The sequence below is a fragment of the Salvelinus fontinalis genome, chromosome 13 (genome assembly GCF_029448725.1).
Source record: "Salvelinus fontinalis isolate EN_2023a chromosome 13, ASM2944872v1, whole genome shotgun sequence".
Lineage (NCBI taxonomy): Eukaryota > Metazoa > Chordata > Actinopteri > Salmoniformes > Salmonidae > Salvelinus > Salvelinus fontinalis.
Window position 1 is genome coordinate 41477357 of NC_074677.1, and position 6007 is coordinate 41483363.

Sequence of the window (6007 nt, forward strand, 5' to 3'; positions counted from 1 at the left end):
GAAGGCTATGTTGCGAAATAGGAAGCCGATTCTAGACTTAATTTTGAATTGGAGATGCTTAATGTGAGTCTGGAAGGAGAGTTCACAGTCTAACCAGACACCTAGGTATTTGTAGTTGTCCACATATTCTAAGTCAGAACCGTCCAGGGTAGTGATGCTAGTCGGGCGGGCGGGCAGCAATCGGTTGAAGAGCATGCATTTAGTTTTACTTGTATTTAAGAGCAATTGGAGGCCACGGAAGGAGAGTTATAATGGCATTGAAGCTCGTTTGGAGGTTTGTTAACAGTGTCCAAAGAAGGACCAGATGTATACAGAATGGCGTCGTCTGCGTAGAGGTGGATCAGAGAATCACCAGCAGCAAGAGCGACATCATTGATATATAGAGAAAAGAGTCGGCCTGAGAATTGAACCCTGTTGCACCCCCATGGAGACGGCCAGAGGTCCGGACAACAGGCCCTCCGATTTGACACACTGAATTCTGAGAAGTAGTTGGTAAACCAGGTGAGGCAGTCATTTGAGAAACCAAGGCTATTGAGTCTGCCGATATGAATGTGCTGATTGACAGAGTCGAAAGCCTTGGCCAGGTCGATGAAGACGGCTGCACAGTACAGTCTTTTATCGATGGCGGTTATATCGTTTAGGACCTTGAGCGTGGCTGAGGTGCACCCATGACCAGCTCTGAAACCAGATTGCATAGCGGAGAAGGTACGGTGGGATTTGAAATGGTCGGTGATCTGTTTGTTAACTTGGCTTTTTAAGATTTTAGAAAGGCAGGATAGATATAGGTCCATAACAGTTTGGGAGTGTCTCCTCCTTTGAAGAGGGGGATGACCGTGGCAGCTTTCCAATCTTTGGGGATCTCAGACAATACGAAAGAGGTTGAACAGGCTAGTAATAGGGGTTGCAACAATTTCGGCTGACAATTTTAGAAAGAGAGTGTCCAGATTGTCTAGCCCAGCTGATTTGCAGGGATCCAGATTTTGCATCTCTTTCAGAACATCAGCTGTCTGGATTTGGGTGAATGAGAAGCAGGGGGGGCTTGGGCAAGTTGCTGCAGGGGGTGCAGAGCTGTTGACTGGGGTAGGGGTAGCCAGGTGGAAAGCATGGCCAGCCGTAGAAAAATGCTTATTGAAATTCTCGATTATCATAGATTTATCGGTGGTGACAGTGCAGTGGGCAACTGGGAGGAGGTACTCTTGTTCTCCATGGACTTTAGTGTCCCAAAACTTTTTGTAATTAGTGCATCTTGGGACACTAAAGTCCATGGAGAACAAGAGTACCTCCTCCCAGCTGCCCACAACACTGTCACCACCGATAAATCTACGATTAAGTTTTGGGACACTTTTCCCTGAAAAGTTGCATATCGCGGGGGCTATTTGATAGTAATGCAAAACGCCATAGGATGTTTTTATGTTGGTCTAATCAGGCTAGGCCTGTAGTTTTGGCAATTTCATTCAGTTTACTTTAGGAAAAGCGTAGCTTACGCTAGCCTTATGGACAAGCCGCCAATGCCTTTCAACGTGGCATAAAGACATCCGATTGTCAAACAATCACGTAAAAGGAGCTCCTGGAGGCTAGCAGCGCACATTGGTTCACTCCAAAAAAGAATTAGAGCATCCAAATCCCGACAGTGCACTGTGCACCTGCAATTTGATGAATGAAAGAGACAGTTACAAAGCACATACGTGTATTGTAATTAAATTCTGCGATTGTCTTTAGGCCTACACATGTAGCCTGAATTGATGCATCCACTGTTGTCCACCCGCGCCTCAGTCTCCGCCTTGACAAAATGTAAGTGTTCTCCTCAAACCACAACAGAATTGGGAGCATATACAGCCCGGTTTCCGGTCAATTCGCACATTTTTCATGCGGCTTACATGCAGTAATGTTAAATAATGGTGTAATAGTCTATAGTTTTTGGGGGTATGATGTGAAAATTACATTTTACTGGTACAGCTTACTCCCACTATTTAGTTTACCAGGTCCCCATATCGGACCGCCTTACTTTCAACCCTATTGTTATCAAAAACATAAGAGCTGATTAAAATAACAATTAAAAACCCCTACAAATAATGTACAAATGTACAGGAGATTGGTGCCTAGGCTGCTCCGACTTTAGTGCGTTCAAGACAACGGTGAACGAGCCCGACTGGAAAAATCTTTTGAAAGGTCGTCCAACTTGGAATTCCAAGTCGGTAATCCGGCATCTTTGAGCACTAAATTTCTGACATGAAGATCACAGACGTCATGATTTTACATTTTTTTTGTTCCTACAGTAGTTGTTTTGAGCTCGGCAAGAGTATCACAGTATGAGTCATAATACCCATCAAACCTAGCAGTCAAACAACGTAATGGTTCCGATAGTTTTTTTCCCATAGAGGATTTTAGGAACACTTAATATAAGGGCTGTTTCCAATGTAGTCTTAGCCTGGCATGACATAAGTGTCAATCTCTCTAGGACAAGGTGACTTATCAATATGTTTGAATGTATTTACTCCCCCAAAATGAAACGCTAATTAGCTGCTTATGTGGCTATCAAAGTATTACAAATACATTTTTATTTGTCACATACATGCTTAGCAAATGTTATTGCGGGTGTTGCGAAATGCTTGTGTTTCTAGCTCCAACAGCGCAGTAATATCTAACAGTTCACAATCTAAAAGTAAAATGGAATATATACATTTTAGGATGAGCAATGTCGGAGTGGCATAGACTAAAATACGGTAGAATAGAATACAGTATACACACATGCGATAAGTAAAGTAAAGATATGTAAACATTATTAGTGACTAGTGTTCCATTTTTAAAGTGGCCAGTGATTTCAAGTCTATGTATATGGTGCAGGGTTACGTAACCGGGTGGAAGCAGCCAAGTGATAGCTATTTAACAGTCTAATGGCCTTGAGGTAGACTGAAAAATAGCTTATTTCGGTCGCAGCTTTGATGCACCTCTACTGACCTCGCCTTCTGGATGATAGCGGGGTGAACAGGTCATGGCTCGGGTGGTTGATGTCCTTGATGATCTTTTTGGCCTTCCTGTGACATCGAGTGCTGTAGGTGCCCATCGGGTGCTGTTGGGAGTCCTGGAGCGCAGGTAGTTTGCCCCCGGTGATACGTTGTGCAGACCGCACACCCTCTGGAGAGACCTGCGGGTGTGGGCGGTGCAGTTGCCATTCCAGACGGTGATACAGCCCAACAGGATGCTCTCGATTGTGCATCTGTAAAAGTTTATGAATGTTTTTGGTGACAAGCCAAATTTCCACCCAAGGCGCTGTTGCGCCTTCTTCACCATGCTGTCTGTGTGGGTGGACCATTTCAGTTTGTCAGTGACGTGTACGCTGAGGAATAAAAAAATAAAATAAACTTTCCACCTTCTCCACTACTGTCCCGTCGATGTGGATAGGGGGGTGCTCCCTCTGCTGTTCCCTGAAGTCCACGATCATCTCCTTTGTTTTGTAGACGTTGAATGTGAGGTTATTTTCCTGACACCACACTTCGAGGGCCCTCACCTCCTCCCTGTAGGCCGTCTTGTCATTGTTGGTCATCAAGCCTACCACTGTAGTGTCTGCAAACTTGATGATTGAGTTGGAGGCGTGCATGGCCACGCAGTCATTGGTGAACAGGGAGTACAGGAGGGGGCTGAGCACCCACCCTTGTGGGGCCCGTGTTGAGGATTAGCGAAGTGGAGGTGTTGTTTCCTACCTTCACTTTCTGGGGGCGGCCCGTCAGGATGTCCAGGCCCCAGTTGCACAGGGCGGGGTTCAGACCCAGGGCCCAAAAATGTAGTTTTGATCTTGGAGGGTACTATGGCGTTGAAGGCTGAGCTATAGTCAATTAACAGCATTCTTACATAGGTATTCCTCTTGTCCAGATGGGATAGGGCAGTGCGAGGGCATCGTCTGTGGATCTATTGGGGCGGTAAGCAAGTTTAAGTGGGTCTAGGGTGTCAGGTAAGGTAGAGATGATATGATCCTGAAGTAGCCTCTCAAAGCACTTCATGATGACAGAAGTGAGTGCTACGGGGCGATAGTCAATTAGTTCAGTTAGCTTTCTTGGGAACAGGAACAATGGTGGACATCCTGAAGCAAGTGAGGACAGCAGACTGGGATAGGGAGAGATTGAATATGTCCTTACACACTCATGCCAGCTGGTCTGCGCATGCTCTGAGGATGCGGCTAGGGATACCGTCAGCCTTGCAAGGGTTAACACGCTTAAATGTCTTACTCATGTCGGCCACGGAGAAGGCGAGCCCACAGTTCTAGGTAGCGGGCCGCGTCGGTGGCACTGTGTTATCCTCAAAGCGGGCGAAGGTCTTTAGCTTGTCCAGAAGCAAGACTGTGTCTGCAACTTGGCTGGTTTTCCCTTTGTAGTCCGTGATTCTCGGCCATATATGTCTCGTGTCTGAGCCGTTGAATTGCGACTCCACTTTGTGTCTGTACTGACGTTTTGCCTGTTTGATTGCCTTACGGAGGGAAGAACTACACTGTCATCAGCCATATTCCCAGTCACCTTGCCACAGTTAAATGGAGTGGTTCGCACTTTCAGTTTTGCACGAATGCTGACATCTATCCACGGTTTCTGGTCAGGGTAGGTTTTAAGTCACAATGGGTACAACATCCCTTACACTTCCTGATAAACTCAGTCACCGTATTCATGTATTCAATGTTATTCTCAGAGGCTACCTGGAACATATCCCAGTCCGTGTGAACAAAACAATCTTGAAGCGTGGATTCCGATTGGTCAAACCAGCTTTGAATAGACCTTAGCACAGGTACTTCCGGTTTGAGTTTCAGCCTATAGGAAGGGAGGAGCAAAATGGAGTCGTGATCAGATTTGCCTAAGGGAGGACCGGGGAGGGCCTTGTAGGCATTTCGAAAAGCTGAGTAGCAGTGGTATAATTTGTTCTCAGAGCAAGTGCTACAGTCAATGTGTTGGTAGAACGTCAGTAGCGTTTTCCTCAAATTTTCTTTGTTAAAATCCCCAGATACAATAAATGCGGCCTCAGGATGTGGTTTCCAGTTTGCATAAAAGTCCAGTGAAGTTCTGAGGGCCATCGTGGTATCGGCTTGAGGTAGAATATACACAGCTGTGACTATAACCGAAGCGAATTCTCTTGGCAGACAATACGGTCGACATTTGATTGTGAGGTATTCTAGGTTGGGTGAACAAAAGGACTTGAGTATGTTATCACAATCACACCATGAGTGGGTAATCATGAAACATACCCCCGCCTTTCTTCTGCACGGAGAGTACTTTATTCCTGTCTGCGCAATATACTGATAACCCAGATGGCTGTATGGACAAAGACAGTATATCCCGAGAAAGCCATGTTTCCCGTGAAAGAGTATGTTACAATCCCTGATGTTTCTCTGGAAGGAGATTCTCGCCCTGAGCTCGTCTACTTGATTATCCAGAGACTGAACATTAGCGAGTAATATACTTGGAAGCGGTGGATGGTGTGCGCGCCTCCTGAGTCGGACTAGAAGTCCACTCCGAATACCGCTTCTCTGCCGGAAGTGTTTTGAATCAGCCTCTGGAATTAATTCAATTGCCCTGGGGGGTACGAACAAAGGATCCAAATCAAAAGTTGTATTCCCAGTCATAATGCTGGGGAGTTACCGCCGCTCTGATATCAAAAAGTTATTTACGGCTGTATGTAGTAACACAAAAAATGTGTTACTGGGCTAGTAATGTAAGAAAAAACAAAACAAAAACAAAATACTGCAAAGTTGCTAAAGAGCTAGAAGCAGAGCTCCCCTACCTGTCGGCGACATCTTGCAAAAAGTGATCTGAACGAGACTGCCGAACCGAGGCAAAGGTAAGAATCTCTGGATTCTGAGCTCCTAGAGTGTGCGGCTCTCCTTTATTTTCTAGTTTTCTACTCCGCTAGCCAGCACCTCGCCTACATAGGTGTGCGTTTCTTTTTTCTTCTAGAAGAATCTCTGGATTAACTATGTTAGCTAAATTTAGTAATGAATAAATTGTCTAAATGTCTTTAAAAATTGACC